Genomic DNA, 15,080 nt, shown 5'->3' with positions numbered 1-15,080 from the left:
AGTTCTCTTGGGGATAAGAAAAAACACAATTTTAAGAGTTAAAGGAAGATGAAGCCCATATTTTTTCTTTCATAATCCAGGAAAATCATGCAATTTTAAATAACTTTCCAATTGCTTTTGATAATCTAATTTGTTTTGTTATCTTTGCAGCCTTTGGTGAAACGAATACCTAGGTAGGCTCAGAAACTGCTGATTAGTGGTTGCACATATATGCCTCTTGTCATTGACTTTTAGCTAGCTCACAGTAGAGCATTACCCCTCTTTCAACATAGGATACCAAGAGAATGAAGCAAATTAAATAATAGAAGTAATTTGGGAAGTTGTATCCTCTATCTGAATCATGAAAAGATGTAACTTTAAATTACAGGAAAATCTGGAAAATAATTAATGAATGTTTATAATTTCTTAATATTCATAATGAAACATTTAACGGAGAATTCAATTTGGTGTTTTATGTCCCTTTAATATTACATTTATTTCCATTGTAGAAACATTTATTGTTTAGAAAGCTGAGTTCTTTAAAATCCATTACCAAACCTAGAGCCCTAAGACGATTGCCAGCACAGAATGTGTTTTATGGAGTTGACCTACTTAATACAACTCACAAGCCGACATATGCAATACCCATTTAGCTAAAATTAATACTGGAATTTTATAGTAATTTAATTTGAAATATATTGTAACAAAATCAATTTTCAGGAAGCTTAATTGCCAAATTATTACATTTATATGGGGAGCTTTGAACTAGGTACAATCATTTATGTAAAGCATTTTAAAATGATAGACCAGGGTCATATAATGTTTAACATCTAGTACTCTGAACGATACAAGCTACAGAAAATTAAGAAGCTAGATTTATTCTTGGATCAGATACTCATGAACTAGGATTTTTTTGGTAAAACCAATGAAACGTAGAATGTGTTAGAAGTATATGATTTCTAAACGTGTGTGTGTGTTTCTATGTATAAGTGTTTGACTGAAAAATTAAGCAATACTGTTTAATTACCACAGTTTTCCTGAAAACCTACTTATAAAAAAATAACATAATATATTTACTTTTGAAAAGTACCCAGAGAAATGTGTTCAGTAATGGTCTTTTTAGCCAAGTCATTTCTTTGATACATTTTTAGCACATAACAAATACAGTATTTACAGTATTCATAGTAACATTTTACTCATTTTTTTTCTTTTTTTTTTTTTTTTTTTTTTTTAATAAATTAGATTTGTTAATGTCTAATTTATAATATCAAAAATTACCACAAAAAAATGTGTTTGTTTTTTTCTTTTGAACTAATATTACATAGTAATGGTAACAGATGACAACTTGCACTCTACAAGGAATCTCCTGATGCTGGGTAAATATACTAGGAGACTTTTCTCTATATTGTAAGATTTCTAGAGATCAGGACACTATTATTCTTTTCAACACCAAAGCCATTCACCTCCTCTTACAAACACTACCAGTTGTTATTTCAATCTTACACATACCCACCAGGTGCTCAATCACTGTTTTACAAAACTCAAGTAGCTCTCTTAGACTTGCACACTATTAAACACACAGATTTAATTGCTTGTTCCATCCATGCTCATATTACAAGTTATGCTTCTTCTCTTATAAACACATATCAAACACTCTCCAACCCTTAAACCCCCTGAAGCACTCTACCAGTCTTAAGCATATGTCCTCAAAAGTCAATGTAATTCTCAAACTTAATGCTTTCTTTCTCTTACATCATTTTATCCTCTTCACAGTGCCTAACTAAGTAGACTGTCTACAGAGCTTTCACCTCTGATGAATTTGCATTCAGTGCAGGACTGACAGCTTCAGACATCCTCATACCTGGGTAGGTAAGGAGTATTCATGGATTATTTCATCTTAACTAGAAGTAGCACTGTTTTCTGGGTCTACATTCATGTCTGAATACTCTAGTATACACTTGTATACAGTCCCTTTTGTGTATCACCTTGTGTCTATCTGTAAACTGTAATTATCTGTTTAACTGTATCCTGCCCCTTAAACAGGAGCATAGTTACAAGGGTTCCTGAAGGTCTCCACTGAGCCACACATCTAGGGGCCTATTCTGGACTTCAGTCAGTATATGCATTCCTACAGGTGGTCCTGGTAGTACCTGGGCAACAACTGTATCATATCTGACCATTCTGTTGGCCTCCCCTGCACAAAAAGACTCACAGTATATGGAAAGTGTATAAATTTACCAGGGTTTCTAAGAGGTCCTCCACATGTTGTACAGAAAAACTTGCTACCATATTTTTACAGAAAGGCTGTGCAAGGGCATATTTTCTGTCATAGACCAAGCAAGAGGAGGGGGCAACAGTCACAGAGAAGCAGATATTTTTGTTTGTGTCTGTTTATGTCTGTGTTCCTGTTTTTATGTGATTGTGGATATCTGGGTATGTTATTTTTCTCTGATAGTTCTCATTAGTCAGCTCCTGTGTGCGTGTGGCGGTGACGTCATCGATGCATTTCTCTTCTCCTCTGAAGCCGGTCAGGATCTCCTGTAGCACGAACCCTGCACCTATGTAAGTTGCTAACTTTATACCTATCACTACTCAAGTATAGGTGTTACTGTGTGTGCATATGAAATATGATTTAAGTTAGGAAAAGAGGTATTCTATTGGACCCCACTATTGATATCTAAATTCAGTATCCAACAAAAGGAGCTGGAGACATGTTAAATACTATAATAATAGTGAGAGGTGGGGGGTGCTCATTGTCCGAGTAATCAAGTATATAAAAAGAAAAGAGCAAAGTGGACAACTCAGAGAACTCAGAGATATATATTGCATATACTATTACTGTTGACAAGGAGGAACCCAGCAAGGGTAAAGAAATATAAAACAACATTTATTTGCTAATAAAGAATAAAAATGTATGTATCCAACAATGTGTGCATTAAAACTTAGAATAAAAATGATAAAGAGTACCAATAGTTAGCTAGAAAGGTACAAAGTTATAGAGATCAATTAGAAGACACCACACAGACTAGCACAAACCAAAACGCTGAAATGCTGCAGGAGACTAAATCTAAAAAAAATGATAAACCTCACCACGATTAAGCTATAGACTGCAGCATAAAGCAGGTAAGTGATGGTCTGTGTAGCGACTACTGTCCCCCACAAAAACACCTGATGCGCATTTCGCCATTAAGGCGTGTTTATGGGGGCTAGTAGTCACTAATATTACAGATAATTATTTTGGTGTTCTATGTTATAATAACTAACTACTGACATTCCTTATCATTTTTATTCTAAGTTTTAATGCACACATTGTTGGATACATACATTTTTATTCTTTATTAGCAAATAAATGTTAAGTTTTATATTTCTTTACCCTTGCTGGGTTCCTCCTTGCCAACAGTAATAGTATATGCAATATATATCTCTGAGTGCTTTGAGTTGTCCACTTTCCTCTTTTCTTTTTATATACAGTACTTGGTTACTGTGTGTGCTCCTGTGTGCTATTATCTTTATGTGCTGGATTAATATAACGTTACTGAACTCTGCCTGTCTGACTACTCTGCTTGCTTAAACCCTAAAGTATTGGATTGCCATAACGTTACTGAACTCTGCCTCTCTTACTACTCTGATTGCTTAACACCTAAAGTACTGGATTGCCATAACATTACTGAACTCTGCCTGTCTGACTACTCAGCTTGCTTAACCCCTAAAGTACTGGGTTGCCATACTGTTGCTGAACTCTGCCTGTCTGACCACTCTGCCTGTTTAACCCTTAAACTATTGGATTGCTATACTGTTATCAAACTCTGCCTGCCTGACCATTCTATTGGTTTATCCCTGAACTGTTATATTACTGGATTTCCTTTGTTGCTGATTCTGCCTCTTTCCGGTCCTTCTATTGGTTTATCCTTGAACTGTCAAACCGCTGGATTTCCTTCCTCTACTGTGAGTACCGCTTACCTCATTTTGCAAACTTTCTCTGCTCTGGGATATTTCCTATCATTTCAGCTTGACGCTGGGATAAGAAGACTACTTTCCAAGTTTGGTCTGATAGTGGAATATCCCACGAGCATTACATAAACTTGTCAGTTTTGAGGTATGGTGAGGGGGGGGGGTTATTTCCCGGTCCTATTTTTGATCCCAGTCCAGTCATCTTTGGGTCCCATGTGCATATGTCACTTACCTGCTATACAGCCAATAAGTAATACAGCCTTTACATAATAATTCACTGTTAAACCTCCTAAGATATGTTTTCTCATACTCTCCTTATAACTACGACACAAGGGCAACTGTTGTTAAGGATTATTGCCTATGGGCCGGATCACGAGTGGTGCGCTGACAGTTGCGATATCCGGTTTATCGCGACTGTTTGCACTTGTTGGAAGTAGTGCACGCATTACAAGTTAAAAGTAAATGTGATAGCATGACCTCAGAGCTCTGGTTAACTGTTACACATTGCAATGTTCCTCACATAGGGGAATATGTGTTAAGCATTTTAATTAAATAATATATATATATGTATTAAAAAAAGAAAGAAAATGTCAGTAGAACTTATCCGGCACAGACTCATCTTGGGGCACACATCTAATCAATAACTAAAATGAAAAAATATAAGAGGGACCCCAAAAATACAGCTAATATCTTGCATAATAACAGAAAACATTAAGCAAAGAAAAAAGAAAAAAAGAAAAAATTTAATGAAACATCACTCAATGCTAAGCATAAGCTAAATTCCTAGAGCACCTAAGGAGAAAGAGTGAAGGGATAATATGCATTCCTAGTTTCTTCAGGGTACCCAGGTATACTGAATAAATCACGATATTATACAGTCCAGGAACTTAACATCCAACAGGGTTTAAAGTGAAGCTTCTAGCCACTATAAAATGTTGCCAATAATTACATTGCTCCAGACTCCAGTTTCTATCGAACAATAGTTTGCTATATCGATTTCAAAGCAATAGATAGAGTCAAGTAAAAAAAAAACAAGCAGCAGTCCTAAGTGGTAACAAGTTATTTAAAGCTTAGCAAAAAATAAAGCGTCAGTTAAATAGATAGTAAACACCAAGATAGATATTCTCTTTATTTACCATTGCCCAGTTTTGCATAACCAACACTGTTATAGAAATATACTTTTTACTTCTGTAATTACCTTGTATCTAAGCTTCTGCTGACTGCCTCCTTATCTCAGATCTTTTGACAGACTTGCATTTCAGGCAATTAGTGCTGACTCTTAAATAACTCCATGTGCATGAGCACAATCTTATTTATATGAAACACACAAACTAACGCCCTCTAGCTATGAAAAACTGTCAAATGCATTCAGATAAGAGGGCTTATAAATTAGCATATGAGCTTACCTAGGCTTAGCTTTCAACTTAGCATACTGAGAGAACAAAGCAAATTTGATGATAAAAGTAAAAAGTTGTTTAAAATGACATGCCCTATCTGAATCATGAAGTTTAAATTGGACTTTACTATCGCTTTAATAGCAGTTACCCGCATTTATCGCTCCACAGTCATCCTCCCAGAGTGATAATATATATCCCAAGGAGGAAAAATCAAGGTAAAGTATGCTTACCGGACCTTTGTTAATTAGCTGAATGTATAATCCATTGGTCCTTCTAGAGCTCCCCTTGTATATATATAAATATGTATTTATGAATAAATAGAACGTATTCTGCTATGTAAAAAATAATGGAATATGAAATATTCATATTTTTTATGTCATGTTAGCGCACTTGAGAAAACACGTTCAGGTTTATGCGTGAGGAGGGTGTTTTTTCCACTTTTCTTGCTTCATTAACTTCTAAGGGGGAATACGTTAATGGGATCGCAACATTCAAAGTTTGACTTTTTGCATGCATCGTGTTAGCACGCTAGCAAAACGTTTTACTTTTAACTTGTAATACGAGCACTACACGATGCACACAAAAAGTTAGCACACAAGCGGGAGCGATAACTACTGCTCCACTCGTAATCTAACCCTATGTGTTTAATCCATTCTAAACCACACTATATCATATTCAACATATATGTTTATTATGGTAGAGTTCTGATTTATTAATTTTCTACATAAATAACACTCTGAAAAATTAGAATTTATTTTATATTTAATCTATTTTTTTTTCCTAAGTGAACAACTGTTTAAACTTTGTTAAATTGTATGCAAGGTTTTATAATTTAATGATAAATTTAAAAGGTTAACAATATTTTTTTCAAAAAACTAATAAAATGAGAAATTAAATTAATCCAAAAAGTTTAAATAGTTTATTCAGTTGATATATTAAAAACACCAGACTCATATTAACATTTTTAAAAGAAATAAATGATATATTTAATATCAATATATTTTTAAATGTTTTAGAAAAATAAAAAAACAGTTGCATTTGTCATAGAATGAATGAAACAGTGTGCTGTATATGTATATAATTACATGATAATCAGGGTCAAATGTTCACCATATACTAACACTATAATGCATTTCTTATGTTGGGTTAACATATAAAACAAATAGTTATACCTTTATAGATGTTTTTTCCAGTTACTTAGGTCTCACAAGATTTCATCCCTTATGCGCTTATAATTTTGTTCCACTAGGTCTTTTATTTTGGGTGTGATGGTGATAGCCAGGTATTTAAGCTTGCAGGAGGCAATTCTAATGGGGCAGTTAAGACGCAAGGCATCAAAGGTCTCTGGATGTTCTGTTATGTTCAGTATTTTTCACTTTGTAGGGTTGAGTAAGAAATTTGACACCGCTCCATATTCTGTAAATTCAGTCCAGGAAGCCTGAAGGGATGGTATGGCATCAGATATCGTTAGGAGAATATCGTCAGCATACATTGCCAGTTTGTGTTCTGTTTTCCCGACTGTGATGCCCTTTATTCCCGGATTAGCTCTAATTCTACAGGCCATCACTTCGATCGTAAGAGCGAACAGCAATGGAGATAGGGGGCAGCCTTGTCTGGTTCCATTGTTAATCATAAACTCCCTGGAAAGCAATCCGTTAACCCTAACTTTAGCGTTAGGTGCAAAGTATAGTGAGAACACTTGATTAACAAAGTTATGTCCAAAACCCAATTTATGCAGAGTGAGACGCATAAATGACCAGTTGACCCGGTCAAATGCCTTCTCTGCATCTGTAGAGACCAACGCAAGGGGGATAGATTTGCTGTTGGCATGGGAGATTAACTGTAACACTTTTAGCGTGTTGTCACGTGCCTCTCTAGAAGGGATGAAACCCACCTGGTCCGTGGAGATTAGTTGGGGTAAAAACCTTTTCAGCCTATTTGCCAGTACCCTCGTCAAAATCTTCACGTCCGAGTTTAGCAGAGATATAGGTCTATAGCTTTCAGGCTTGTTTGTCGGCTTATCCGGCTTAGGAATGACCGTAATGTGGGCTTGTAGCATCGTACCAGGGAGAGATGGTGTCTCAGCTAGCTGATGTAAAATGAGGAGCAATTGTGGTGCTAAAATGTCAGAGAAGGACTTATAGTATTTAGCCCCAAAACCATCCGGTCCAGGGCTCCTACCAACCGGCAACCCCTTAATTGCCAATAGAATCTCATTTAGTGTAATGGGCGAATTAATGTTGCATAAGAGTTATAAAAATTCCCAAACACTTCCACAATGGAAGCACCATCCACCTGTGGAGTCCCCTGACTGTCGAGAACTTCATAAACAGAGGATCTAAGTTTGTGGCACGTCAAAGCTCGTGCTAGCAACTTCCCTGCCCCATCTCCCTGTTCATAGTAATGTTGTCTGAGATACCAGGCTTTCTTTTGATGCTCTTCCTGTAAGAAGTGCAAAAGGTTTTTCCTACTCTGGGCTAGGGCTAGTCTTATCTCTGGGTCTATCCTTATGTGCTTGCTCATCATGGGCCACCTGATTCAAAAGTGTGCTGTATTGCTGTTTTTGCTTCCTCACGAGATTAGCCTTATGCTCCATTAGATCCCCCCGGAGAACACATTTGTGAGCCTCCCATATGGTAGTGTTGTTTATAGTTATGTCTGCATTAATGCAGAAGTACTCCTCAAGTGTCCTGCCGAGTCCTGTCTTGAGAAGACGGTCATTTAGCAAGTTGTCATCCAGCCTCCACACAAATGGAGTGACTGGAATATTGGGCAACAGGACTGAGCAACAAACAGGGGCATGGTCAGACCAGGTTATTGATTCGATTCTCCTCTCAGAGGTTATGGAAAGACCTGCAGGATCTGTGAACAGGTAGTCGATTCATATATATTTCCTATGTGGATGCGAATAAAAAGTGTAGTCCCTATTGGTGGGATGCAGAGTACGCCAAATGTCATGTAATACCAGATCTTTCAAGGTGCTCGTCAGATGTTTGATTACTTTAAGGTGAGCGCTGGAGACGCCGTCCAAAGTGTCCAGGACTGGATTCAAAGTGACATTAAAGTCCCCCCCCCCCAGTACAGAATGCCCATCTGGATTTCCAGTAGTCTTTTCACAAAGCCCCGGAAGAAACCAGACTGGTACCGATTGGGGAAATACAAGTTGGCCAAGGTAATTGGTCTGCCAAAGAGTGAGCCGGCCAGGATCAGAAACCTACCCTCGGGATCTCCCACCATCTGGGTCAATGTGAATGGTAATTTAGAGCGTATAAGAATACCCAATCAATTTTTTTTTGTTGGGCCGGATCAGGGATAGGCACAGACCAAGGTTGTGGCGGACGTTTTCCAAAATACAGACCTTAGTGGAGGACACCAAGGTACATTTCAAATTAAAAACATAAAAAAACTCTCTTTACCGAGAGGGTACTGGATGCATGGTGGAATAGCCATCCAGAAGAAGCGGTAGAGACAGTGAAGGCATTTAAACATGTATGGAATATGCATAAGGCTATGCTAGATATAAGATAAGGGCAGGAACTAATAAAAAGTATTCAGAAAATTGGGCAGACTAGATGGGCCACATGGTTCCTATCTACCAACACATTCTAAGTTTCTATAAGTCAGGAGAGCGGCACTTTGCTGTCAAATGGGCTGCTTGTTGGATGCCCCTGGTCTAGTTCCATAAGTACAAATTAGTAATCTAATCAAACAAACAATGCTTGTGGTATACTAGTATAAAACGTTTTCAAAATTCTAACATTTCTTTTTTTTGTTGTATTGAGAGTCTGCAACTCCTAACCAAACTCACCCACCTTGATTGTAATCGCATGATCATCATGGTTGGTTAATTATTTGGTTAGGTAAGGTATATTAGAGTAGGCGGCGGTCTTCTACACACAGACACCAGCACCACTCTGCCGCACAGATCAAGGAATCCGGACAGGTCATGGGTGGTTGACACAGGCTGCACTGTAGGCATCTTGCTTCTTCCCTCTCTTTCCCTCACTTTCCCACTACTGAGCGGCGTCCCGTGGGGGCGGCCCCAACCCTGCAAAACGTGGTGCCACCTGCGTCAAGGAGGAGTCAGGACCAGCATTCATCTGTCCTACTCCTCCCTCCCCATCGCAAAATGGGTGGCGGACACTGCAAGGGCCAGTCACGGACACAAGTGTCCGTGTATGGACACCTTGCCTATCCCTGGGCCGGATGCAAAGTAAGTGGTTGGGAAGTGCAGATTAAACCATTTCGTCTCTCAGGAACTAGGGAAGTGTGTTTCCTGAATGTAAATAATGTCTCCCCCTAGTCTATTTAAGTCCCTCAGGGTAATAGAGTGCTTCCCAGGGGAATTCAGTTACTTAACATTGATGGAGATAATCTACACCTGTAATTTCTGTGTGTTCAGTTCCTAAGGGAGGCCATTTGTATTATAAGGAGGAAGGAAGAGAAAAAAAAGGGGGGGGGGCAAGGGGGTCAAGCTTTATGGGAAGTGGCTCTAACCGGGAGGTTAAAGGGTAAAAGAACAGGGGTGTTTTCTACCAGTACCTTCACTGTAGTGAGGTACTGTGAATATCACTGCTATAGGTGGGGGTCTTGGCAGAAGAGCAAAAACTAGAAAATGAGTAGTAACAGCTCAAATAGGTATTATCAAATTAATATGCTTTCAAACTAAACAAGTGTAAATTTGCAATTCAACGTCAATAAACCAATAACAAATCAGGGGTAGTAGTCCCTGCACTATCACATTCTTAAATATAAAACAGATAACATATTTTTGAACAATAGAACAGCCTTTAAATATCAGAATAACAAAAGAAAAAAAAGAAAAGGAAGGGAAAAATCCCCACTTCTCAGAGTTTAAACTAAACCTCCAACCACCCCTACAGGTAGCGTATGACAGACCACTCTCTGAGTGAACCATATTTTCAGTGCGCAATAAACAAGTGTCCTGCAGCAATTAATTAGGCCTCTGTTCCTATTTGTGAGCCTAAGCTATACTGCTATCCTATTGCAATAATCTGATGTATGTAGCTCTAACTATTCTCAAGCAATCCTATTTAAGCTCTGTTGTCCCAAGAGGGCTCGTTTATGTGATCGCTCATCCACTCATCTATGCCATCCTTAAGTTAGATGGTCTCCTTATCGGCTATCCCTCAAATATAGAAACCCACCCGACAAAGGGTTCCGTAAGACCTGTATGTGGGGGTGATCCCCCATTCTAGGCAAACAATCAATTGGTGTATAATTGAAGATTTGTTGAGTTGTGTGGTTATACATTATCATATGGGTAGTGCATTCTTCAGTTACATTCAGGAAAGTTATAAACTTAACAACCAAAAAACCTAAGTCAATTGTGAAATGTCCTGTGCATTCTTGTACCATCTCCCAATCAGGCATCCTAATTAGCAGGAGAAAAACATAACAAATATCGCTTTTCAGCATGGCGCCGCCCTGTCCAAAGAATCAACATGAGATAGACCACTCTCAGAGAGAAGCCCCCTCTCCGTGCTTATACCAATAAACAGATGATTAGTGGGTGGATATTATGGATGTCATGTTGACCCTGAAACCTGCAAAGCCACATGAGCAACACACATATTTTCCGTTTGCTAACATTAAATAAACTTATATATGAATTTACGTTATTCATCTATAAACAATATGTGCTGAAGCCCAACTAAGTATTGTCATCTAACCATTGCTGTACCATTTAGAGGGAAATACAAAGCTGTTAATACAATTCAATAAAGTACCAGCATGTGTAAAGGGTTAACATAAGCAATAACTTTTCTGAGAGGCATTCTGCAGTCAGTTGGGGTGGCCGACCCGAGTCCATATGAGGGCCAAAAGCCTTTGAAAAGTCAAAACAGTTTACTCATACATGCCACTATGGGGCAATCTGAGTGAAAAAATTCTCATTCGGGTTGATTATCATTCAAGCCACTGTCTGCTCCCGGCCTGACCCTCATTGTAGGTGGTCTTATTTTCAGACCTAAAGCTTGATTGAAGGCTGGCAAGTCCGAGGCGGTTCTGAAGATCACCGTTGAATTATCCTTTGTGGCAATAATGCATGTAGGAAATCCCCACCTATATGAGATTTTTTGCACTTTCAGTGGGGTTGTGATAAATCGCAGATCCCTTCTCTTCTGAAGAGTAGCTGGACAAAGGTCGGTAAACACTTGTAATTCCGCACCTTCACATGTTATAGGGTGTTTGTTCCTGGCATGCTTAAGAATATCCTTTTTGTCTGTGAATGACAAAAATGTGATAATTACATTCCTAGGGGGTGCTCTTGATGGTGGTTTAGGGCGCAAGGCCCAGTGAGCTCGCTCTATTTGGACTTCTGCAGCCCCTGTTGCATTCTTGATGAATTTGAATAGATCTTGGAGATATTTGAGTAAAGCTGGTGGATTAACCATTTCAGGAATGCCCCTGAGCCTCAAATTGTTCCTCCTACTCCTATTCTCAAGGTCCTCCATCCGCTCTAGGAGACTCTGTACTGTGACCTCTTGTGCTTGCATACAGCTTGATTGGTGTTGTAAATCTGAGCTTAGGCCCTCCTGCTTTTCTTCCACCAACGTGACGCTCTGTTCCACAACTGTTATATCTCTTTTAAGCTCTTTAAACATTTGTTTCACATCAAACATAGCTTCCTTTATGTCCTCTTTAGAGGAAAGGTGTTTCAGATCCTCTTTAGTAACATATCCACTATGAATGGCTTCTGGATTATTTACCTGAGCTACCACTGTTTGTTTGCGGGGCTCATGTTGGTTTTTGCTGGGCCCAGGGTTATGATCTGCGGAGACTAGGAAATATTCCATATTGGCATTCAGTGTGCCTTTGGCTGGCCTAACAGATTTTTTATTTGGCATCCCAAACTGAGTACTCAGCGTGTGGCTCTTAGACCCACAAAGCAGGCCCGTGAGTCAGCAGTATGGGCAAGCTGCCTGGGAGCACAGAGGACCCCCGCACCAAAGATGCAAATGCCAAAACACTCCCACACTGCAAATGTAGGCACCGAGTAATATGACAGTCTTTTATAAGCAGGAGGTGTCTGACCTACAACCCCGTATAGGGCTTACAGTCTGCCCGATGTGATATGCTTTATGTTTCTGGGGTGTTTGGCTTTGCTTGCACTGTATGCCCCTAAGTGGTGCCTGTGTGGCTACAGGGGAGTGTCAAATGCCTCTTATTTTATGAGTTCAGAGGAGTTAAGAGGCCCCGGTTACTTGTCGCTATGTATGCTGCCCCTCTTTAAAGGCTTTCCTCATTCCGTCCAGTCTTCCAAGGAGCCGTGTGTCCTACGGGGCTTATGCTTGATATCTGGCCATATCTGTAATAGCTGCCACCGGACTGCCAAGGATCAAGGCCCTACGTGAAACAAGCCGTTCCATCCACGTGGTTTCTCCGATGCTGCCTCTTCTTCGCAAGAGTAAGTTGCGCCCCGAGGCTCAGTCCGTCAAGTCGCCTAAGCCGGTCAGAAGGCAGATGTCTGCGACAGTACCCAGGATCAGTCGCTCTGTTATGCAGTCTGTAAAGGATGTCTTGACCCGGGTATTTCCCTGGGACTGTTTTTTATTGTTTTCGCACCACTTCACGGGCGTTGCTAGCTGTTGTCGGCTCTCCCGCAGGCTTGAGACCATAAATCCTCCAGAAGGGAGTAGATAGCTGTCGGGGCTGTTCCAGCTAGCCTTTGACCATTATTAAAATCTTAAATAAAAGACATAAGGCTGTTCTAAACTATGCATGTGAGAGTTTAGGGCTTCAGAGCTTAGCAAAGTGCAGCCATCTTCAATCGTGGCTTGGCACCGCCCCCCTATAGATGTTTTTTATATTTTAAAGACAATAGCATTACCCTACCCTTTATCCCCTAAAAGGCCACCTTTGCCTATATTTTACCTTACTCGTTTATTTTTGTCCAGGTATTGCTACCATTTTAAAATATGTAGCATACAGATATCCAGTATTACCATGTGAAATAACTATCTATGGGCTTGTTTCTATTGAGTCATTAACAATGGAGCATTAAGCTACCAAAGGTACCATCAGCTAAAAGTTATTTACAGCGCCATTTTAGTACCAAGATTCCATTGGAATATGTTGCACAGTGCGTGCAGTTAGTCTTTTCATGTATGTGCTAACGTTGTGTTAACGCTTCAATCTGACATCGGATTTATCGACAAGTGCACCTTAACAAGTTCATTGATATGGTAACCTCCCTAACATTATAAAAGTTACATTAAATGACTGCACTCCTCACCTGTTATTGCCTCTAGAGAGAAAGACACAGGAGTTATGTAGGTCACAAAACAAAGATACAAGGGGCTCCGCGCATGAAGCAGTGTAAGCTGCTCCGAAGCCCTTTAATCAGCTCACTCTCGGGGATTGACAGTCGCATGAAGGGGTGGGCATTACACATTCAGCAAAGTGTGTAACGCTGCATAGGGGCCAGCAGACAAACCAGCTATGAAAAAAGCTTTTCTTAAAATAAAACATTTTTCATAGCATAGGCCTAGTTGGAATTGTGGAGATATATGTTTGATTTATATTTTTATATATAAAAATACATATTAATATTTAAATAGGAACATAACTCCAACTAGTCCTGTACCTGACCCAGCAATAAATATTACATATAACTATAAATTTAAAATTTATATTATTTTTATTATATTATATTATTTAAATTTATGAAACTTTAATATCTCAATGGCAATTAAGCCTCAAAAAAGATTATTTTTCCTCTTTTACACCTAGTTCAGTATGCTGCAATGTTTGAGACCTTATCAACAGCTTCCGATAGTGTTTTACCCATGTGAGCGTTCAATGGAAACTGGGTGTAATGTTATGCTTTTCAGTTTCTATTACTTTCTATGGGACTTCTGGCTGCCAGTAATGATGGAAAATGAGCCATCAGAAACAGTCAATAAACATAATAGCTTACAACAGTAGTTTTGTCGTTTTGTGATCTCGCAAAAACCTAATTGTGGCTCAATGGAAACGAGCCCTATGTCTTTATATTTTTTGAAGATACAAAATAACTGATCTTTGTATGTATGTGATTATCTGTCAGCCAAGGTGGTAAGAGCCCTGTGTTACTAACACAAAGGGTTTGTGTCATCACTGTTTATGGTTTACCAGCATCTAAAAAGTACAATCACTGGTTTAGTGTCACAAAGTTATGAATAATGCTCTGTATGTGTTACTGGTATCAAAAAGGGTGGTTGATGAATGACATTAGACATGTGCATGGCGTAAAAACTTGGTTCGGTTCGGTTTGGATCGATTCAGATTTTTTCGAATTTCAGTTCGGATCAATTCGAATTCGGACAAATTCTAATCAATTCGGTTCGGATTCATTTCGGATTCATTCGGATTCCAATAAATTTGGTTCGATTCAGTTCGGTTCAGAAATTCGGAATTTCGGTAAGTGTTAGATGGAATTAGACTAGTATTATGTACTGTATATTAGGTGTAACCCATAGCAGAGTGATATAACCTAATATACTGTACAATACTAGTGTAATCCATGGCCATCCGAATCTACTGAATAAATCCGAATAAATCCGAACTTATTCGGATTTATTCGTTACATTCGGCACTATTTTAATTTGGAAATTCGAATCGATCCGAATCCCGAATTTTACGAATTCGGACGAATTTCCGAATCGATCCGAAACAAATCGCACATTTCTAAATGACATAAACTTCAGTTAGAGGTGGGAAAGACAAACACTGAAGGGGACTTTAAGAATG

Source organism: Bombina bombina, chromosome 6 (assembly GCF_027579735.1).
Source record: "Bombina bombina isolate aBomBom1 chromosome 6, aBomBom1.pri, whole genome shotgun sequence".
Lineage (NCBI taxonomy): Eukaryota > Metazoa > Chordata > Amphibia > Anura > Bombinatoridae > Bombina > Bombina bombina.
Note: the sequence above shows the minus strand (reverse complement) of the source record.